We start from the raw sequence: 24,406 nt of genomic DNA on the forward strand, positions 1-24,406 counted from the left end.
TTGGCATGGAGAGGAAAGGAAATTGATTAATAAAATATATAAATATCTATTGGATTATAAATTAAAAGAAGAAACAGTCAAGGAGTGTATGATAATTAGGGCAAAAAATGTGGGCCACAGTATTGAATTAGACAAGTGGGAACATATTTGGGAAATAAATTACAAACTATGTCAGCCTCGTACAAAGAGAATCTCTATAAAATGGTGTGTCGTTGCCACTTGCCATCCGCGACTGGCTAAGATGTTCCCGAACCTCCCCCAAACTGTTGAAAGTGTAACTGAGTCCAGGGAACATACTTCCATATGTGGTGGACATGTCCATATGCTCAGAACTTTTGGAAAAATATCAAAAATTGGATTCTAAATATAACTAAACAAGAAGTAAAACTTGAACCTGAAATCTTTTTGCTGGGTATGATAGACTCAGAAATAGAAAAAAATATATCAATATTTAATCTTTCACATTATAACAGCAGCCAGAATAAGTTATGCTCAAAATTGGAAACTGTCTATTGTCCCTTCAGAGGAGATGGTCATTAAAAAAATTCACGAGTGTGCAGAGATGGACAGCCTAACCAAATTACTAAAAAACAACAAAGATAGTGAATACTACAAAGTTTGGAACTGTTGGTACGAATGGTTAAAGAAAAAGCAACATTTGACAACTGAATAACTTATGAAACTATGAAGGACGTGCATTTAATCATAAAGTATTCTGTGAAATTAAAACATTAAAAGAACGAGGAAGGTATTGTAACAAGGTAGATCACGTGAATGTTATGGGGTAAAAGAAAAAAAGAAAAGAAAAATGTAACCAATGCTCAATACCTGATGCAAAATGTATATATGTATATATGGTATTCAGCTTTGTTCGGGTATTGTAGCAACGTTTCGGCAGAATCTCATCTGCCATCATCAGGCTTCTGTATAGTGTTTGTCTTTGAGTCAGACTTTCACAGCCGTTTCTGTTTTAAATTTGATGCTAGCCTACGCTGTGCCAGAATGGTTTTTTTCTTCATCCTGATTGGTTGGGGGTCTTGGTCTGTGTTTATTGGTCTTGGAGTTTGCTGTGTTTGCTGTATATATATTTGTTTATATGTTTGTTTGTTTCTTTTTAAATGGTTTAAATATATGAAACTTAAATAAACTTTATTTTAATTTTTTTAAAAAAAGTGAGGATAGATACAGTGTGGAAAAGGTCTGCAGCTGGCATACAGCTGGTAATTATTAAATAAGGTGGTAATATTGTGTTTAGAAGGCCACCGTCACTCAAGAAATACAAGGAGTTTGCTTCCATTATTAAGTATTCATGCAAGGGTACAGTATTTCTGAAAAATCCCTGAATTAAGTTCTGTTTGAGATTCAAATAAGCCCTAAACCTCTTCCATCACTTGGAGCCTCTAGTCCTAATAAAAAATTTAAAATGAGGAAAGCCAAAGGTAACACGCCATTTTCCCATACCCCCAAAAAAAATTCACACAGAAGTTGACTCTTTTTAACTTAAATCAATAGCAAAGGTGTAATTCGAAGCTTTCTTTGAGCTCGAGGCTGAGTTCATGTTGACTCTCCTGAGATTACCCAGACAAGCACTGGTAAATTGAGAAAACAAATTAGCATATACTTGCTTCTCCTGGATATTTGTATAGATATGACTGCGGTGGAGGTTCAAGGTTTGATGCTCATGTTGAAATTGAAAAAAACTATTTCTTTGAATAGTGAGAATAAAGCCTAGATATCAAGTGTTCAACTTATATTTAATAGTGTTTTCCCCTCCTGACCACTATCAATAATATATCTTTGACAGCATCCTTTAACGGCAGTTACTGCTTGGTTTGTGAATGTGAAACCTGAAAAAAAGCAAAATGTTCTAGAAGGCAAGAAAATAGCAACCATGATGTGCTGTTCTGAATATTTTAAATGCTGTCATTTTGGGTCTTTCACTGAAGCGAATGCTTGGAGTTTTTGGCTGCTTTTGTGTAGTTGGTGGTAGGCCCAACCCCCATGCCTAAACTGGTATGCAGTAAAAAAAAAAAAAAAAGGAACAGAAGAACCTCCAAGGGACTTATCATCTTCTCTTTCAGCTTTTCTTTCTCTTTCATTCCTCTCTCCCTTCTATATCTGTTTGACTCTCTGACCTCAATCTGTCTGTTTAGATTAGACTCCCAAGATGCTTCTCCTGTGCCTCATCATACGTGAAATTCAGTCACAGTTGTGAAACCGTAATTTTCTCTGTTGAGGTATCAGTTGTGGTTAATGGTCACTCCAAGTATGAATTGTGTCCACAGTGGAGAGAGGACAAAAGTGACAGGAAAAGATGAATTGAAGCTTAATGACTGGAAAGGGACACTATTATTTACTGTCCTGTGGGAATTATGAATTAATTGTTGCAAAAGCCAGCATTTGGTTAAAAAGTCAAATCCAAAAAGGTGGGTTGAGCTGACTTCCATATTTTCAACACATTCTAAACGGAAACATACCAGTGTAGCTGTGTGAGTTTGCATCAGGACCAGAGGTGGCATTCAGCAGGTTCTGACCAGTCTGGAAAACTGGTAGCAGAAATTTTGAGTAGTTCAGAGAACTGGCAAATACCACCTCTGACTGGGCCCGCCTCCATCTATTCTCTGCCTCCTGAGTCCCAGCTTGGCTGGGTCATCTTTTGTTCCTCTGTGCAGGAGAATGGAGCTGGAAAGCAGGTTAGTGGCATGGGGAGGGAGTGGGATTTTGCAGTAACCTTCCCCCAGAGAGGGAATGGAGATTTCACAGTATCCTTCCCCTGGAGTGAGGTGGGAATGGAGATTTTACAGTATCCTTCCACTACCACGCCCACCAAGCCACGCCACCAAGCCAAGCCAAGCCCACCAAGCCAGGCCCACAGAGCCAGTAGTAAAAAAAAATTGAATCCCACCACTGATCAGGACTATCGAGATTCAGGTTCAAACCCAAACTTGGCATTGACCCTTGTGTGGTGACAAGTTTGTGCAAATACTCTCTCCTAGGTAAGGGCCAAGTGAAAAGATAAGGCAGGAATATCCTGTCATAATTTATAACATTTACTGGTAAAACTACATCTGGAAAAATGAAATCATGTTATGAGGTCTTGGTGAATATATGCAGCAATTCTATATTATAGTCATGGAGGTTAATTAGATCTTCATTAGAAAGATAACACCTTTGAATTAAACTTGGCTTTCGATGACTACATAAATTTAAATATGTAGTTTTCTGTGTGGAAAGAAACTGCAGAAATGGCTTGTTATCACCTTTCTTCCAGAAAAATGTTCAACTTTCCAACAAAGCCTACAGTCCTCTATTCCCTGGTGTTCTCCTATTGGAATATTTATCAAGCCAACTTCTCTTTAGACCATCGATGTGGATGATGAAAGTACAGCACAGTCTCTCAGAAGGGTGTTAGGCTAAGGAAATCTTCTCTGGAAAGATATGGCTTGCTGAAGGAGGATGGGAGATTAGTCCCTTAGAAGGCATAGGGTTTAGAAAGATATGCCCTATCAGAGATAATGGGAATCATACTCCAATGCTTTAGAAAGGTGCTGTCCTGAGGAAATTTTCACTGGGCAACATCAGCCTCTTTTCTCGAAATAATCACAAGCCTCTAGCACATCAGTTGAAAAAATTGCTCTTCATTTAAATCTAATCATACAAGAAAAACAGTAGCAATCAACCAGCACCATAGGAAAAAAAAGTCACTGGGTCAGACACAAATGTAAAATGAGACCATTGCCTTCCATGAGAGGGTTAGTAGCACAAATTATAGCTTTGAGACGGGGGAATCAACAAACACCAGTGAAATGCATGGCTTGGTTATTACTGCTTTTGCTTTTGTTGCTAGTGGCACATTGCAAATGACTTGCAATGGGACTAAAAAGATAGGACAGGGAGCCAGTGTTTCATGTACATACAGCCCCTTATAACTTTGGCACTCTTTTTACAATGATTTTTTAAAATTAAAGATTATAATCAGAATAGTAAAAACTAATACAAATTTAAAGAAAGAACAAAAGATGAGACAGTGCAAAGGAAAGAGGAAAGTAAACGAAAGGAAAGGGGAAAAGGGAAGGAAAATGGAAAGGAAAGGAAAGGGAGAGAAAGAAAGAAAGAAAGAAAGAAAGAAAGAAAGAAAGAAAGAAAGAAAGAAAGAAAGAAAGAAAGAAAGAAAGAAAGAAGAAAGCAAATATAGTTAAGAAAAAGAATATATATGAAAAAATTCATCATAAGTATAAACAATTTTAGTAATTTTTAAAGCCAATGATCTCTTTATCCCATGTCACAGCTGATCTATAAACAAATTCATAAAGCATTGTCATTTCAGTCAAATCAGACCAAATAAGTCAACTTTATATTCCTTCCTTTTACATCTACCGTATTTGCCGGCGTATAAGACGACTGGGGGTATAAGACGACCCCCCAACATTTCCACTCAAAATATAGAGTTTGTTATATACTCGCCGTATAAGACTACCCCTCTTCCACACACCTTCCACTTTTGCACTTTTTTTTTTTTTGACGCACTTTTCTGCTTTGGACAATTTTGAAATGAGCTAATCCAATTTTGAACCAAGAATATGCAAATAGCTATGGAGTTTAGAAATGAGTTTTAAAAATATTTTTCATTGCTTACCATTAAGTGTAAAATATGTTGTAAATAAAATGAGAACACAGGAAACGTTCTCTTCTCAATACAGCTGATCTCTCTCTCTCTCTCTCTCTCTCTCTCTCTCTCTCTCTCTCTCTCTCTCTCTCACACACACACACACACACACACACACACACACCAAAAACCCGGACACTGAAAAGGCTGCCAAGGAACAGTATATTCAATGCCTTCTCATTAATCAAGAAACAAGGAATTCCTTAGAATCTTTTTTTTTCCCCAAGTGGCCCTCTTAAAAAAAAAAAAATGGAGGTAACACTTTCATTCAAAAAGTCTTCCAGTATCTGGAGTCGCTCAGACATATTGAAGTGAGGCAGGAGAGTAAGTGAAATTTGAAATGATCCAGCTACCGCTTTTCTTCCCCTCCCGCCCGAAGGCCATTATCTCCACGTCAAAACGAACGAGGGGAGGCAAAGAAGCCAAACACGCTAAAAAGGATCTCTTTATTTTCCTACACAAGGTCACACCTACTTTTCCGCATTCAAAGGACAACCTCTCCTCACCACCACCACACACACACACACACCCCCAATACCCGCAAAACAATGTTCTGGGCATTAATCACCATTGCTACATTAACCTGGTAAATTTATACCCTGCCTCCCCAGTGTTGCTTTGACGGCAGGATTTCACACAGCGGGCGCTCGCTCGCTCTCTTCTCCGCTCTCTCACCGTTCGCACATGTTGGAAGCACCGTAAAACCTGATAACCCACCCGGGGCTCCCCCATCCTTAACCCACAGCCGCCCGCATGCAAAACCTGCGTGCAAAAAGAAAAAAAGAAAAAGAAAAGTACGCCGCACGTGAGGATCTTCGAATCCTCTCCTCCCCACACCGCTAAGGAAGGAAGAGGGGGAAAGGTTGCACAGCGCGTGGCGAGTGACACCCGCCACACACACACACACACACACACACACACACACCGCTCCCCCAGCCTCCCTCCCGGCTGCAACTCAAGCTCAAGTGGGAGTCGGAGTCCTCCCGGCGTATAAGACGACCCCCCACTTGGAGGCATGTTTTTCAGGGCAAAAAGTCGCCTTATACGCCGGCAAATACGGTAACAATCTTAATCTTTAGTTTACTGAAGTAATGTCATAGAACTTGATTTCTTCTTATTTTATTTTTTACCCCTTCTTACAGATTGATCCATGCTTTAATAAAACTCTTTTATAAATCCAATATAAAATAACTATCACTCTTTTGGTTTATTATTTGTAATTCCCCTTTGATTTTTAAAACATCAACCAATTCCTTTTGACCTCCGATGAAATATATTTTTCCAGGTCTTCTTGTAGCCCTTCATTGTTAATTCTGTCTCTTGTCAAATAAAAACACAATCTTTATTTGTATGTCTTCTGCCATTTCTTTCAAAATATATTTCAGATATAGTCTATCCACAAGAAGCATTGATATTGATATTGTTAATATTAAGTTCTGATTCCATTTTTCAAAAGTATCCTTCAACATTTCCAGTGTTATTAATATTTTGTGTCATTCCATAGCTGATAATCAGGTTTATGTATTCTTCTCCTTTAATTAAATTAAGTTTCCTCTAATGTCCATTTTTTGAAATTGTTTATCTCTTTTATATTCAAAACAAGTCAACTTTCCCACAGGAAGGATACTTATAATTAATTCCAAAATCCTATTTCAAAGTCTTTAAATTAGTTTTTTGCTATTTATTTCATTTTTAAAAACTCTTAAACTTGTAGTTAAATTTTTCTTTCATTAAGGATGACTCATTGTTTTCAGACTTGTCAATTCAAAGGTTTCTAACAGTTGAACTGTAGTTAACAAACAATTTCCAAATGTGGTTAGAAAAGAAAGTAAGCAAACATAGTGTCCTTTTAAAGACATTGATTGTGGTTTGAGCAAAATGGATATCTCCCAGTGCTTAAAATTTGTTTATCTTCAGTGCATCATTTTTTCCTCCCAAACATGTTTCATTTAATGATGCAGCTTGGCTGTTACATTGCCAGCTAAAGCTGAAAAACTATTTTTATTTACTTGGAAGTGTTTTCAGAAGACATTGTTTCTTGGTAAAGATGCTTGATAAAGATTACATGTTTTCTTTTGGCACACTTTTGGTATTCTTCTATATTCTAATTAAGATACTCATGGAATCATCTGAGTCCTTCTTTGATATGCCTACATTTTCATTAGCCCTTTGCTCTACAGCCTTATTTCTTCTGACCAGATGCATCCTATATACAAGAAAGAGCACTTCATTTGTGCTTGTGCTGTTGCCCTCCATAAATGGAAAATCTGAGTGGGCTATCAACATTAGTTCTTTGATTAAAACAAAATTGAATCTGTCAATTGGTTGGACATTCAACTTTGGAGAAATCCCAATTATCTTTTTTTTTTAATAAAAGTTTTTATTTTTTTAAGACAAACATATACAAACAAAACATAAAAACATAAAACCATGTTCCATTTTATATACATACAGTGTGTCAGTTGGTTACAAATCTTTTGTGCTATCCTTTCATAGTCATTACTTACAGTTTATATAATTTTTCACATTGTCAAAGTAACATATACTTATATATTTATCAGTTATTAATAATCCATGACTAAACTATTTATTCCATCATTTTATACAAGATCTTCCAAATTTTATTTTAAAATTTATATTGTACTTTCATCCAATGGTTATATATGTCTATATTGTATTTTATATCAATCTATTAAACTTCTATTACAAAATTATCTAATCTATTACATTACCATGTCTTTTTGTCCAACCATTGATAAAACAAATCCCATATCATATAAAATTGCTTATCTTCTTGCTCTCTAATTTCAAATGTCAATTTACTCATTTCAGCACAGTCCATAATTTTCTTAATAACTTAATAACTTCCTCCTGCATAGGAATTTTTCCATTTTTCCAATTCTTAGCAAATACAATTCTAGCCACTGTTAAAACATTTACAATCAAATATTTCAGCTCTTTATTGTATATTTCCAGTATAATTCCCAATAAATCTCTGGTTTAAAGTCTATGTGTTGTTTTATCATTTTTTCCAACCATGTGTGGATTTTAGTCCAATATCTTTTTCCATCCGAGCATGTCCACCACATATGGTAATATGAACCAGGTATCTGATGACATTTCCAATATTTATCCGATTTGTTCTTAAACATTCTTGCAATTCCCGTTGGGGTAGGTGCCACCTGTAAAACATCTTATACAAATTTTCTTTATATGCAGGTGACATTGTCATTTTATAATTTTGAGACCACAATTTTTGCCATTTCTCTAAATCAATCCCATATCCAAAAATTTTCCCCCAAGCAATCATCATTTGTTTGACTTGTTCTTCCTCCAACTTAAATTCTAATAAATGTCCATGAAGTTTTTAAATTACCTTTTCATCAGTACCCATCAGAATTTTATCTAAATCAGTCAACTTATTATAAATACCTTCTGTTTTAAAATCTTTATCAAATCTAGATTGTATTTGTAAATATGAAAACCAATTCATTTTTACACCTTGTTCTTCCAATGCTTGCATAGATTTAAGTTCACCCTTTTCATTCAATATCTCACCATATCTAACTGTTTGTTCCTTTTTCTATATTATTGGATAAGAAAAAGCTTCAATAGTAGATATCCATAATGGAATTTTTAAGTAATTTTGTCTTTTTATCTTCTCCCAATTCAAAAACAATGCCTCTAATGTAATGTCTTCTAAAATACCCCTGCATTTTAGTTCCCTTATACCAGAGAAAGGCCTGCCATCCCAGCAACAAGTCATGCCCTTCTAAAGTCAATAATCTACTGTTCCTTAATGTTATCCATTCCTTTACCCACATCAAATTTGTTGCTTAATAATATAACTCCCAGTTAGGCAAGGCAAACCCTCCTCTTGTAACAGTTTAAGTTTTATTCTCGCTTTCTTGCCCTGCCAAATATATTTCAGCACAATTCTATTTAAATCTTCAAAAAACTCTTTCCCTAGTTGAATTGGAATTGTCTGAAATAGATATAAAATTCTAGGCAATACATTCATCTTAATTATAGATATTCTCCCAATCAATGATAGCTGTAAGTTTTCCCATTTTGCCAAATCTGTCACAATCTGCTGTTTGAGTTTAAGATAGTTATCCTCCTCCTTCAGTGTGCTACATCTTGGTGTAATATATATCCCTAAATACTTAACCTTATTTGTGACCTGTATTTCTAAAACTTCTTTCTTTCATCTTGCTAATATATTCTTTGTTAATAGCTTTGTTTTATCTTTGTTTATTTTCAAACCTGCTACTTTTCCATATTCTTCTATCTTTTCTATTAATTTAGGTGCTGTTTCCAATGGGTCCACTAATATAAATACCAGGTCATCTGCAAAAGCTTCCAATTTATACTCTTCCTTTTTAATTTTCATTCCTTTTATTTCTTTTTCATCTCTAATATTCCTATTCAACACTTCCAATGTTAACACAAACAGCAGAGGCAACAGTGGACAACCTTGTCTTGTCCCTTTTCTTATATCTATGGATTCTCTTAATTCTCCATTTACCATAACCTTTGCAGTTTGCTTATGATATATCGTTTCAATGGCTTGGATAATTTTTTTACCAAAGCCCATTTGTATCAATTGCAGTAAGATGCAGTAAGATAACTCACATTGTCAAAGGCTTTTTGTGCATCTAAAAACATCAAGGCCTTTTGCTTTTCAGGATGTGCCTCATAGTATTCCAAAGTGTCCAGAATTATTCTCACATTGTCTTTGATTTGTCTCTTTGGCAGAAATCCATTTTGATCAGCATGGATAAAGTTATTTAAATATCTTTTCAGTTTTTCTGCCAAGATTGAAGCAAAAAAATTTGTAATCTGAATTTAGTAGGGATATAGGTCTATAATTTTTAACTTGCTGCAGGTCTGTATCCTCCTTTGATATAAGTGTAATATATGCTTCTGACCATGTTTTGGGTATTCTCTTATTTGACATAACTTTGTTCATGACTTCTAATATGTGAAGATTCAATGTTTCCTGAAAAGTCTTATAAAATTCCACTGTCAATCCATCTGGACCTGGGGCTTTTCCAACATTCTGTTTTTTTTTAAAAGCTTCTGCTAATTCCATCATTATGTTCCCTTCTAGCATTGTTGAGAAATCCCAATTATCTTAAACCTGGAAAAGAATGTACATTACCTGAGGAGTAGAATCATCTTAAGAGAGTCCACCCTTTATGTACCCAGATTTTGCAGTACTAATTTAAAAAATTGAAATAATTACAAAAAAAGGTGGGGGGAGGAGTCTAGAACATCAACTTGAGAGACCAAAAGTGTCTCTGTGTGCTGTGATTCATGACCCTGTTACAAAACCTGCAGAGAAAGCTGGAGCCCTGAAGAATAAGAGCATAAACCTTTTCAGCATGAAAGAAATAAAGTTTCCTTCTCGTAGGGCCACAAGATCTGGGCTGCAAAATGCCAAATGGCCACTCACTTGGATTATTTTTTTTAAAGCCCAGCTCTTGCAGTCCCACCTTCAGGGAACTGTTTAGAAAAGTGAATTCAGGTTAGTGATTTTTATCAACATTCCCTGAAACAAGTTTGCTCTGTATTGCAAACAAGGTTTAATAGTATATTAATTACTTGAAAGTGAGCATCTTTTATTTGATTAACCTTTTAGGATTAATTAACAGACTCCAGTAAATTAAGATGCAGATTCTGATATATCAATTATTTGTAATACAAATACTTTTTTAAAAAAAAATAAATGGATAACAAGTACCATCTTTGACATTTTCCAAGAGGTCCTGACAGAAAAGCCTGGATGTGTCTGCTTGATTAATCCCCAGTAGGGAGAAGTGACAAGGAGCCTCTTCTCTGTGGATAAAACCATTTCTCTCTCATCACATTAAACACATTTAAACCAATTAATGAAATACAGTTTTGCAAAACTCGCCGTCACTTCTTAGAAACTTCTTTAATTATGAATTCTGCATGGCAACCGTTATCAAGAGAATTGTCTCTGAAACTGATGTTCAAAGAATGTTACATCAAATCTTCAAACAGCTGAGAAAGGTTCAAGCTACAAAGTTGAAACATCTGTTGCCATCTATGCTTTTTTCAGTGGGGAGATCAGAGAGGAAGGCAAAAGCAGACAAAACAAGTTCAGCTTTATTATTTTAATCAAACAGCAGCCCGTATTGGATGTTTTATGCCGAGAGAAAGCAGGCGTGCTTACAGAGGACAGAGGACAGATTTATAGACTGGAACCAGGCTTTTGAGCAGCCAGAAATATTTTCCTCTTCTTTTTTTTTTTTTTTTCACGTTATCTGAGCCAGAATTTTCTAGCTTGGCTGAAGCCATCCTGTTTCAACAAAGTGACTGGAATGACATGCAAGCTTCTTCATTCCAGAAATGTTGTTTGACCATAAGGCAAAACCCATTGAGTGATAATTGTTCATAAGATGCTTTTGATGGAGATGAGGAAATAATATTAAGCTAACAGTTTAAAAAAAAACATGGTACTTTCTGCAAAATAGTCCTTCACCAAAATGATAGAATAACAGAGTTCGAAAGGATCTTGGACGTCTTCTAGTCCAACCCCCTGCACAAGCAGGAGACCCTATACCAATCCAGATAAATGTCTCTTCCTAAAAGCCTCCAGAGATAGGGTGCCCAGAACTTCTGAAGGCAAGCCTTTCCACTGGTTAATTGTTCTCACTGTTAGGAAATTTCTCCTAAATTCTAGGTTGCTTCTTTCCTTCTTTAGTTTCCATCCATTGTTTCTTATCTTGCCTTCTGGTACTTTGGAAAACAGGTTGAAACCACCCCTTTCTTTGTGGCAGCCCCTCAAATATTGAAACACTACTATCACATTGCCCCTAGTCCCTCTTTTCACTAGACCAGAAGGAGGATGTCAATTCTGCAAATAGTGCTGGCTCCCATCACTGATATGAACAAGTCAAGTCCAATATGAGTTTATATTGGAGAGGCCCTGGAACAACAGATCTCTTCCCTTAGTAAGAAACAAGAGATGTGTTACATTTCTCCTGAGATAGGGTTCTTTCTAAGCAGAGACGAGCAGTTACACACTTGAATATTTCCCTGCATTTCTATCTCTGGAAAACTTGCATGCCAGAGAAAAGAACTGTTGTTTTTAGACAGAGGAGCACTTGAATATTTTATCTGTTTGTACATTCCTTCTAGCTGCATCCCTACTATTCACATAAATCTATCATGGGAGATAATAATCAGGTTCAAAGAAACTATTCTAAAATATCACTAATGTGGGCAGAGGGGAGAGCAAAAGTGTATCTCACTTCTCCTTTACCATGGCCACGATCATTCGTAGATGTCCAGGAAAAGAGGTGAGTATCCAATCTTCATTCCAAGGTGCAATTTCTCATCTGGCCTTCTGGAATGGCAGATTCATAGGAGGCCTTCTGGAATGGCAGATTCATAGATTCACACGTTATGGTGTTTTTCATCTAGCTTGTTTGAGAACCAGCCTTGAAGTTTCTTAGATCACTGGTGTTGCAACTATATAAAATAGTAGAGGGTTGAGGAAACCAATAGTAATTCAGTCTAAAGATGCAGTTCTGCAGAATCTCTTGATGAATGTCTTGGTAAAATCCAAAGCCAAAGAGGAAGGATTTCATCATTAATTTGGGTGGGGCTAGGTATTCTGAGGAGTGGATTTTAATTAATTAGGTCAAGCCTATTAACATTTACATTACACTTTCCATGTGTTCATCATCTCACAATGACAGAAAGCCATCACCAAATTCAAACTTATAACCATTTGTTTAGTGACAGTTCAAAGTTACAGTACCATTGAATTAAAATGACTTGTGAACATTTTACACACTTACGACCACTGCAGAATCCCCATGGTCATGTGATCAAAATATGGGCATGTTATCTATTCTATAACAAAATTGGCTGAGAAAATATTTGAAAGTGAATCTGATCTTTTGCTATCAGCATACAGGTTGGACATGATGAAATTACATCTCTCCCAAAGATGTAATTTTGGGACAAAGATTTGTCCCAACGGTGCTTTTTCAAGAGGCAACTGGAATTCCTTGTTTTTCTTTGAAGATGTTTTGCTTCTCAGCCAAGAAGCTTCTTTAGCTCTGACTGAATGGTGGGGAATGAAAGGATTTATACTCCTTGCTGGTCATTTGCATTCTTTTAATGAGTCATTAAGGCCACCTGGAGCTCTATCTTTGTCATCAGGGTCACTTGAGTGGTGCAAATGAGTGTGGAGCTTCTTGGAACTGTTAAAAGGACTGTGTTATAGTCAGGAGATAGATGATGCCATATCCCTCCCCTTCTGTTGAGACAGGGCTGTTCAATTTTGACACAGATGACCTCTTCTCTTCTTTCAATACTGATGGTTTGAAAGTGGCCTTAATGATTCACTAAAATAATGCAAATGAACAGCTGCCTGCAAGATGTATAAATCCTTCCATTCCCCATCATCCAGTCAGAGCTGAAGAAACTTCTTGGATTGAGAAACAAAACATCTTCAAAGAAAAACCAGAAAGCCCAGTTGCAGGCATGGGATGCTACTGGTTCGGCCCGGTTCTATAGAACCAGCTGTGAAGAGCAGCAGACACCGAACCGGTTCGGTGTCTGCTGCTCTGTTTGGCCCAGCCGCCCAGGCTCTTGGATGTCCTTTATTTGCTGCTTTTTCAACCTCAGCTGCTTTGCGCAGCACAGCTGAGGTTAAAAAGCAGGAAAGAATAGATTTTCAAATGCTGTGCACCCGCCTGCAGTGCTTGTCAGCTGTCTGGGGAGCACAGCTAAGGTTTTTCAGAAATGGTCTACATGAGCATGCAAAATGCACTCTCACCAGGGGTGGGATTGTACCTGCTGGAGAACCAGCAAATCGTGCCACTGGCTGGCCCTGCCCCTCCCCGCCCAACACTCCTTACCTGGCATGCGCACCATCAAATTTGCCTGATAAGTTGCTATTTTTCTTTGCTTTTTTCCCCAACCATCAGCTGTTCTGCTGGGCCAGGAGATTTAGATTAGATAGAAATCAGGAAATTATTGGATTTCTTGCTTTCTAGCTAATCTAAAAGCAAAGCTGAGCCTGAAGCTTCTATTATTCAGTGCAGACTCAGGTAGCAGATGGCAGAAACACAGATCTCTGAATGGATCTGTGATTTTGTGAGCAACTCAATCTGCCTGCCTGCTTTGCCTGATTTTGGGTAAAAACTGCTCTTTTTTATATAAAAAATTCAATATTTACATACATAGTGTATTGTGAGTTAATTTTGTGAGTTTGCTTGCAAGTAAATTTTATATGACAGACTCAGATAGCTGATTGCAGAAAGATAGATCTCTGAATGAATCTGTGACTCTGTGAGCAACTCAATCTGCCTGCCTGCTTTGCCTGATTTTTGGTAAAAGTTGCTCTTTTCTTATAAAAAAATTCAGTATTTACATAAATATTTATAATATTTACATACAAGCCATGCCCAGCCAGTCACATGACCACCAAGCCATACCCACAAATTAGGCCATACCCACAGAATTGGTTGTTAAGAAATTTGAATCCCACCCTGCCCAGTTGCCTTTTGGGGAAAAAAACCACCTTTGGGATAACCATGACTGAGAATCTCCATAGACATCTCTCCCATTTCTTTTCTCTAATGTTTCTTCTCCGGTGGCCTCTCCTATAAACATGGGAATAGTTAAAACTTTCTGATATGTTACGTTATTTTGTTGTGCTTATAAAACCTGAATTATCAAACACAAGATAGAAAAAAAAAGTGAAGGGTAGTGGCTTCTAGGCAAATGATAATGATATAAAATGTTACTGTTTGACAGCAAAGTTGCAAAGACAACTAGCATCTCTATTATTTTATTCTGTTGTCTCAGTACATTCAACAGGAATAGCAAGAGCCAGTTCCTTTCCCTGAGGAAGGTGTATTCTAAAAGTGAATAATAGAGAGAGACAAGAAGGGTGAAAGGCGGGAGAGAGATAGTCAAATGTTTGGAGTTAACTTTGAGTCAATTGCATTTTATTTAGCTGGGGTGTAACAGAGGGAAGGCAGGACAGGCAAAAGTTTCAAGGCAGGCTTGCCAGAGTCAATTTTAACAAGAGGCTTCAAAGGAGAGGAGGGGCAACCCACAATGTGCCCTTCTCAACTCCCCAGTGCCGTTTGGCTAACAAGGGAAGGTTACACTCGCATTTGAATCTGACAGGGGTTTTGTGCTTCCAACATCTGCATTACAAACAGCTTTTGCTGCAGAAATGTGATTGTGGCAAAAGCTGTGCACCTCACACAACTTTCCTAGATACAGCAACCTTGCCAGAAACCGTTAAAGCAGCCATAAATAACAAAAGGCACCTTTTGTTTCACATGTTCTTTTCATACCATGATTTTCCTCCACTGAAACGCTGTGGACCTCCTGGGACATTATTCCAGGATGATATGAAACACAATTTCCCTCACTTCATCTAGCTTGACTTCTCCCTCAGCCACCTTTGTATGAAGTGCTTCAACTTCAGATATCGTTTTCCTCAATGGAGTCCAGATGGCTTTTTAGCAAGTATCAATTCTTTCCTGAATTTGGAAGCACACTGCAACTTCTGCACCACAGAAATACATTGTGGTAAGCTAGGAGGCTCCTCCAACCCCACCTGTTTTCTCACCTTTTTCCAAATTTCATCCACACCAGCTGGTTCTGAAATCATCACAAACTCCTCTGCTGAAAATATCAGGCACTGATTTGTACCATTCTATGAATTGTCTCATGAACTCACTGATTTACTGATTCTACCATATCATGTGCACAAAAGTATGTGCATGCTCCCATTTTTAATCACAAAAGTCTGGCATGGGGGAATGATCCAGCCATCTTTTGAAACCCTCTAGATATTCTGAGACACAACAGTAAGAATAAAAATATCTGACTATACATTTATGCAATGTGATATTGAACTGGCAGCTTTTTGATGTATTGATGACTACTATTTCAGAAGGTATTAAAAGGAGACTAAGCAGGTTCTTGGAGGACAACACTCTCAGTGGCATTGGCATTCACAAGATAACTCATCCCAATATCATATACTGTGTCTACTACATCAAAATAACATGATATGAGCCTTAGAAAAAAGAAGCACTACGTGCCAAAAATTATTTTAGAATAACAATACCCTCTCTCCTGCTAAAACAGATTCTCTTGTTCATTCTTATTTTGTCAAAGCACTTTCAAATATTATATGTTATAGGTCCAAAGATTCATTTTGCTTTGCAGATCTCACAGGATAAATTCACTCTGAAGCAAATGATGTGCTAATTGAAACACGTTGCTTAGTGAAGAGGGAATTTCTTGCACTGGTTTCCATTCTGCCTTCATTTCTGAATTCTGACATGCTATCCAGTGGTGGGATTCAAATTTTTTTACTACTGGTTCTGTGGGCGTGGCTTGGTGGGCGTGGCAAGGGAAGGATACTGTAAAATCTCCAGTCAGAGGTGGTCTTTGCCGATTCTCTAAACCAGTGATCCCCAACCTTTTTGACGCCGCGCCCGGTACCGGCATCAGCTGGGCGCCGCGCCCGGTGCCGGCATCAACTGGCGCGCCATCTTTTTGACGAAAAGTGCTTCCGGTGACCTCACCGGAAGCACTTTTTCATCAAAAGATGGCGGCGCCAGCGCCCGGTGAGCTTTTTCGGTAGAAATGGCTTTCTACCGGAAAAGCTCACCTGAGCGCTGCGCCGCCATCTTTTTGATGAAAAAGTGCTTCGGTGAGCTTTCTACCCGGAAAAGCTCACCGAAGCACTTTTTACCAAAAAGATGGCAGCGCCAGCAACCAGCGGCCCGGTAAGACTTGTTCCATCGGACGGTACCGGTCCGCGGACCGGCGGTTGGGGACCCCTGCTCTAAACTACTCAAAATTTCTGGTTCTCCAAAACTGGTCAGAACCTGCTGAATACCATCTCTGATGCTATCTCTTGAACTAATGCTAAAGAAACCCAGTCAGATTTAAAGTACGTGGAGTTTGTGAATGGCAAGGATAAAATCAACTGTGACAAGAGATAGGAATGTACCAGTAGGAACAGACAATTCATTCCTCTGCTGCGCCTCAGTTCAGGGGCTGTTTTCCTCCTGCTAGCCCTGCTTTAAGAATAGGCATTGGAAATGGAAGACATGCATGTATGCATTCATGGAACAGGTCAATTAGCAGCAGAGTTGGCAAAGCTGCTTGAGGAAACCATACAAAACCTGAAACATGCCTTCAAGCATGCTACTTGACCATTTATCTCTACCTAATTTAAGTCAGCTTAAGCAGACTGTAATAAATGGATTCCAAATACAAGAAAACTATTACAATCTAGGGCTTGAGTGAAGAGTGATACACCCAGTCACCATTTACTTAAGCAAAGGGGAACCCAGCTGCCTGGAAATCACATGGACACAGCATTATTTCACAGCAAGACTGCTCCGACTTTGCATACTACTGCTAGCAGGCCAGGGACAACATATGTACAGCTAGACCTTGACTTACCTTGGGCCCAACATTTTGTGGCTAAGTGAGACTGTTTTTCAGTGAGTTTTGCCCCATTTTATGACCTTTCTTGTCACAGTGTTAAGTGAATTATTGCAGTTCTTAAGTTAGTAGAACAATTGCAAAGTGAATTTGGCTTCCCCATTGATTTTGCTTCTCAGGAGGTTTCGAAAGGTGATCACACGGTCCTGGAACACTGCAACCGTCAGAAATACATACCAGTTGCTCAGCATCTGAATTCTGATCACGTGATCATGGGGATGCTGCAAGTGTGAAAACCATTCATAAGTCACTCCATTCCATTGTAACTTTAGCGCCATCACTAAATGAAAAATTGTAAGTCAACTTACACCCCAATGGGAGCACACTATGCCAGAGGCAGTTGGTGGAATGAAGGACAAGATCTCACTCGTCTACCCTTTGTGCTCTTGGTTTTGTAATCTTGGTTTAATTGCTAATTTTAATGCTTTTTTATTTATGATTTTATGAAGTGGTGCGGTGGTCTAGAGGTGAGCTCTCACCTCACAATCAGGAGGTTGTGAGTTTGACCCTAAGTAGAGGCAGATATTTCTTTCTCTGGGCACACTGAGAATATATCTGCTGAAAAAACTCCACATTGGTGACAGGAAGGGCATTTGGCCAGTAAACACTCAGTTCCATTCAGTTGTCCAGACTGCAAGTAATTATGGGGTCATTTCAAGAGGAGGATGATATTTATGATTTTATGGCAATGTAAGCTGCCCAGAGTTGCTTTGGATAGTGAGATGGGCAGTATATTAAATAAATGAAAAATACATACATGCATACATACATACATAAAATTAATGGATTTATATCTTCAGAACTAAAGTCTTTTATCCAATTTTAAAAGCCAACGAAACTCAAAATACATTGAATTCCCTGCATCATATATTTCCTTCACATTTACTCTCCTTATCATAAATTTTCAAGGGCCTATTTTTAAAAAGTTACATATTCCTTACTTTCTGGAACCAATATTTTTTAAGTGCAGGCAATACATTGTATTATAACTGGTGGTTGGCCTGGAGCAAGAATCCTAAGAATTTGTATTAAAATGATATTTACTGTATTTTTATTTTCTATATTCTGTGCTTTTGGTAAACCATTTGGGGGGATTGTTATCGTGAAAGACAGGATATAACTCATTGTAATTAATAAAACATCAAGGTCAATTATACTTTGCCACTTAAATCAAACCATTTTCTTCTTATTACAGAAGAAATAAATTAGTACTGAAAATGAAATAAAAATATGAATATAAAAATATATAACAATATAAGCCCTCCCAAGACTGCCAATTTTTTCATTCAAGAATCAGCAAGGAATGAAAAGCAAGTGATTTTGCTGTTGTTATTTTCCATAATAATCTTTTTGCTTTTAACATTTTCTGTTATGGATCCAGTATACCAGCCTTCCTATGCTGTTAAGATCTAAAACCTTTAGTTTTCTATGTATTAAGGGAGCATGTATTTTCTTTGAAATATTTTTTCTAATATGTTGTTTTGATGAGGATGCTAGATTATGAAACATTGAACCATACATAAAAGATCTGTGCTCAAAGGCTGTGATTTTAAAAAAAGAATCAATCTAGACCAGGTTTGGAAAAGATCTAAAATCATAATAGGTGAAAGCACCAGTCTCTCCTTAATTCCCTAAAAAATGATTGTTGTTAGTTGCAAAGTCATGTCCATTCCATCCTCCAGGCCTTCCTGTCCTCTACCATCTTCTGGAGTCAATTTAAGCTCATGCTGACTGCTTCAGTGACTCCATCCAGCCACCTCATTCTCTGTCGTCCCCTTCTTCTATTGCCCTCAACCATTCCCAGCATTAGGCTCTTCTGCAGTGAGTCCTTCCTTCTCATTAGGTGGCCAAAGTATTTGAGTTTCATCTTCAGGATATGGCCTTCTTTTTTTTTTTTTTTTTTTTTGGAAAACAATTTTATTGATTTTTTAAAAACAAACAAAACAAACAGAACATAAAAACATCAACTCTCTTCCATATATACATACAGTGTGTCGGTTGGTTCATCAGTTTTGTGCATTCATTTCGTAGTCTCAATTACAGTTATATTACATAATAACTCATATTGTCAATCCAAACTTATATATCCTAATATCGCTATTACAAAAACATTTGACTATAATTTTATTCATTCATACTTTATGAGATAACAATACTTTAAGTGGTTTATTCTATAACAAATCATATAATCATACCAGATCTATCCTAAAAACACTTTATAGATATGATGTCAAATAACAAAAAAGAAAGAAAAAAACAAAGATATTCCTTGCTATCTAACATTCTAAATATTCTATTATTGTATTTTGTCATCCAACCATTGATAGAAAAGATCCCAAATTTCATAAAATTGTTTATCCTCTTGCTCTCTAATTTCAAATGTCAATCTACTCATCTCAGCACATTCCAATATTTTCTTAATAATTTCTTCCTGCGATGGTATTTTCTCATTCTTCCAATTTTTAGCAAATACAATCCTAGCCGCTGTTAATACATTTACAATCAGACATTTCAAGTCTTTACTGTATGTATCTGGTAAGATTCCCAATAAAAAAACCTCCGGTTTCAAATCTATATGTTTCTTTGTCATTTTTTCCAACCACATGCGAATTTTAGTCCAATATTTTCTAGCATCCTCACAAGTCCACCACATATGGTAATATGAGCCAAGTATCTGATGACATTTCCAGCATTTTTCAGATTTATTCTTGAACATTCTTGCTATCCTCGTCGGGGGAAAGTGCCACCTGTAAAACATCTTATACAAATTTTCTTTATAAGCTGTTGACATTGTCATTTTATAATTTTGCGACCATAATTTTTGCCATTTCTCTAAATCAATCCCATATCCAAAATTCTTCCCCCAAACAATCATAGTTTCTTTAACTTGTTCTTCTTCTAGCTTAATTCCCAGTAAATAACCATATAATTTTTTAATCACCTTCTCATCAGTACCTGTCAAGATCTTATCTAGATCAGTCTGTTTATCATAAAATCCCTCTGTTTTAGAATCTTCATCATACCTTGAATGTATTTGCGCATATGAAAACCAATTCATCTTTATACCTTGTTCCTCTAAATTTTGTATCGATTTAAGTTCACCCTTTTCATCCAATAGTTCCCCATATCTAACTGTTTGTTCCTTCTTATAAATTATAGGATAGGAAAATGCTTCAATAGTCGATAACCAAACTAGAATTTTCAAATAACATTGTCTTTTTATCTTCTCCCAGTTTAACCACAAAGACTCCCGTATATAATGTCTTCTAAAATAACCCTGTGTTTTAGTTCCCTTATACCATAAAAAAGTGTGCCAACCCAACAGCAAATCATGTCCTTCTAATGTCAACAATCCAGTCTTTCTTAATGTTATCCATTCCTTGACCCACATCAAATTTGCAGCTTGGTAGTACAGTTCCCAATTAGGCAGGCCAAAACCTCCTCTAATTCTAGCATCTTGCAAAAGCTTTAGCTTTATTCTCGCTTTCTTACCTTGCCATATATACTTCAGCATAATTTTATTTAAGTCTTCAAAATAGTCTTTTCCGAGCCTAATTGGTATTGTTTGAAACAAAAATAAGATTCTGGGTAAAATATTCATCTTGATTGTTGAAATTCTCCCAATTAATGACAAATGTAAATTTTCCCATTTCTTCAAATATAAAGCTATCTGTTGTTTAAGTTTAATATAATTATTCTCTTTTAATGTGCTACATCTTGATGTCAAGTATATCCCCAGATACTTGACCTTATTCGTAACTTGAATTTTCAACAGGTCTGCCAGTTCTTCTCTTTGTCTCAGTAGCATGTTCTTTGTTAAAATCTTTGTTTTGTCTTTATTTATTTTCAAACCAGCCACCTTACCATATATCTCTATCTTTTCCAATAACTTTGGAGCTGTTTCTAAAGGATCTTCCAAAATAAAGGCTAAGTCATCAGCAAAGGCTTGCAGTTTAAATTCTTCCTTTTTAATTTTCATTCCTTTTATGCTTTTATCATCTCTAATATTTCTATTCAACACTTCCAAAGTCAATACAAATAGCAAAGGAGATGGGGACATCCTTGTCTTGTGCCTTTTCTTATATTAATAAAGTCTGTAAGTTCTCCCTCCATCATTACCTTTGCTGTATATGCTTATTGTATATGGCTTCTATTGCTTGAATAAATTTTCTAGCAAAACCCATCTGTTCCAATAGTAATAACATAAATCTCCAGTTCACATTATCAAATGCCTTTTGAGCATCTAGGAATATCAAAGCCATTTGCTTTTCAGGATGTGCCTCATAGTATTCCAAAGTATACAGGATTACTCTCATATTGTCTCTAATTTGTCTCTTTGGCAGAAATCCATTTTGATCTGGATGAATGAAATTATTTAAGTATTTTTTAAGTCTTTCTGCTAAAATTGAAGCAAAGATTTTATAATCTGCATTTAATAAAGAAATAGGTCAATAGTTCTTAATTTGCAGTGGATCAGCCTCTTCTTTTGGAATAAGTGTAATATAAGCCTCTGACCATGTTTTGGGTATCATCTTCTTTGACATAGCTTCATTCATAACTTCTGGCAATGGAATGCTCAATGATTCTTGTAATGTTTTATAGAATTCTGCCGGAAGCCCATCTGGACCTGGTGCTTTCCCATTATTTTGTTTCTTAAGTGCTTCAGTTAATTCCATCATTGTTATATTGCTTTCTAGCATTTCTTCAGTCTCTTTAGATATCTTAGGTAGGTTAGCATTCTGTAGATACTGTTTGACTTTTTCCTCATCAATATTCTCTTGTTTATATAGTTGCCCATAGAAGTCTCGAATAATTTCCTTTTTCTCCTTATTACCATAACAAACTTGGCCTTGGTCATCTATTAACTGAAATATTTTTCTTGATTCTTTCTCCTTTCTCAATTTATATTCTAGCCATCTACCTGGTTTATTTGCATCTTCAAAATAATTCTGTTTAGCATTTCTGATTTTCTGTGCCAATTCTTCTTTCTCTATTAATTCCATTTTATGTTTAGTTATGTCCAATTTCAGTTTAATATCCTTTTTCTGTGGCATTTTCTGTAGTTCTTTTTCAAGTCTTTTATACTCATCTTCCAAGGCTTTAGTGGCTTGCCTCTTCCTAATATTCTTTTTTCTTATATAATCTATTATCAAACCTCTAGCATATGCCTTCATTGTATCCCAAACATTCTGCGTTGAAGTATCTTCTTTTTTATTTTCTCTAAAGAAAAAAGCCAATTCTTTCTCCATCCATTGTGTAAAATCTTTTTCCTTTAAGATAGTATTGTTTAATGTCCATCTCGATCTTTTTTTTTTTTGTCCCTTCCATTTAATTGTCATTGGGCTATGATCTGCCCAAGTACTTGTTTCAATATTTGTTTCTTGAATATTAGATATTAATTCTGTTGTCATCCATATCATATCTGTTCTGGACCATGATAAATGTCTATTTGAATAGAAAGTGTAGTTTTAACATTTCTTTCTTTCAGTTTAGTTTTAACATTTCTTTCTCTCCAAATGTCTTTTAAGGTTAATTCGTCTGTCATTTTAAAAAAGGATTTAGGGAGAATCTTTCTATTATGCTTTGTTGTTGTTGCTATATAGTCCAGTTTATTGTCCACAATTCCATTAAAGTCTCCCATCATAATTATATTAACATAGTCCAGTCCAGTTATTTTGATATGTAATTTTTTATAGAATTCTTCTTGTTTATCATTCGGAGCATAAATTGCAATCAAGAGTATTTTTATATTGTTGTCCATTATTTCCACCATTAATACTCTTCCATCTTCATCAGTATAAATCAATTTTGCTGGGATGGCCTCTTTAATGTGTAGAACCACTCCTCTTTTCTTACACTGAGTCAAAGAAGTAAATATTTTCCCTAATTTTGGCTGTACTAACAATTGTTCATATTGTTTTTTAATATGTACTTCTTGTAGACAAATTATATCAAATTTTAATTTCCCTAATTTATGAAAGGTTTTCCTTCTTTTAACAGCTGAATTGAGTCCATTTATATTCATTGTAATCAATTTTTTTTCTTCCATGATTATGCTTTGTATTTAGGTCTAACAGCTCTCGTGGATCTTACTTCACGCTGTTCCTTGATATCCACCTGTCCACCTACTGCGCCTTCCTCTTTTTCAGTCTCCAGTTGTTCCTCTTGAAACTCAATTAATGAGACCTCTTTCTCTGCCTCTTCTTCTCTCCTTCCAAAAAATTCTGCGTAGAAAAGTTCTGCTTTCTCAATTGAATCAATTCTATGTCTCTGTTCTTGCCACATAAACATTAATCCTTCTGGGATCAGCCATCTATAATTCACCTCCTTTTTCAATAGCATTTTGGTCAGGAATCGATATTCTCTTCTCATCTCTCTCACTCTTCTGGGTATTTGTTTTAAAACCACGATCTCTTTGCCTTTGTATTTCAACGTCTTCTCTCTTACTGCTTGTAATATTTGTGTTTTGATGGATTTTTTTGGTAAATCTGATATGGACTTCCCTTGGTAAGTTATTTCTCATCGCATATCTTGTAAAAACTCGGTATACCTCATCTACTCCATCCATCATCTTTTCCTCTGTAATTTCCAAAGCATCCGCCAAAATTTCTATCATTATCGCAGCCAAATTTTGTCCTTTTTCTTCTTCTATATTTTGAAATCTGAGATAGAATTCTGACCTCTGCATCTCCCACCTCAGCATCCCACTTTTATCTTGTTCAACCACTGTTAATCTGCTGTCAATATTTCCAATCTTCTCCTCTCTTTGTTTACCTTCTTCCTCAATTTTTTGGAATCTCTCATCATACTTCACCATCATTTGTTGAATATTTTCCACTTTTTCATCAGTCTTCTCTGTTCTTTGTTCAATAGTATCTGATTTTATCGTGAGATCTTGGATTAGGATATGGCCTTCTAAAGAGCAGTGAGGGTTGATCTTCTCTAGGATTGACTGGTTTGATCACCTTGCAATGGGAGCATATCAGTACTTTGATTAAAAAAACCACCAACAAATCCCAGAACTGTAGACTAGGCTAAGAAATCCCCCCCCACCCCCAAAAAAAAAAAATTTCTGGAAGAAGATAGTGACAAACTATTTCTATATTACTGCCAAAAAAAACGAATGGATGTATCATGTAATTCCCAGAGTCAAGGTCCATTTGAACAACAACATATGCTTGCCAACTTAGTTTATCTTGAAAGAAAAAA

General features: G+C 36.4%; 1 long non-coding RNA gene across 1 annotated transcript in view; it reads right to left on the reverse strand.

Annotated features, from left to right (window-relative positions):
* Positions 1-8,871: 8,871 nt before the first annotated feature.
* The window catches only part of LOC148132015 (uncharacterized), a 60,274-nt gene continuing 44,739 nt past the window's right edge, over positions 8,872-24,406 (reverse strand). The window contains exons 5-6 of the long non-coding RNA XR_015747502.1: positions 11,961-12,072; positions 8,872-9,809 (exon numbers count right to left, since the gene is read on the reverse strand). This is a non-coding gene — a long non-coding RNA (uncharacterized LOC148132015). The remainder of the gene's footprint in view (positions 9,810-11,960; positions 12,073-24,406) is intronic.

The sequence above is a fragment of the Notechis scutatus genome, chromosome 2, assembly GCF_049901735.1.
Source record: "Notechis scutatus isolate UNSWTSFEM ecotype Mainland chromosome 2, rNotScu1.2, whole genome shotgun sequence".
NCBI lineage: Eukaryota > Metazoa > Chordata > Lepidosauria > Squamata > Elapidae > Notechis > Notechis scutatus.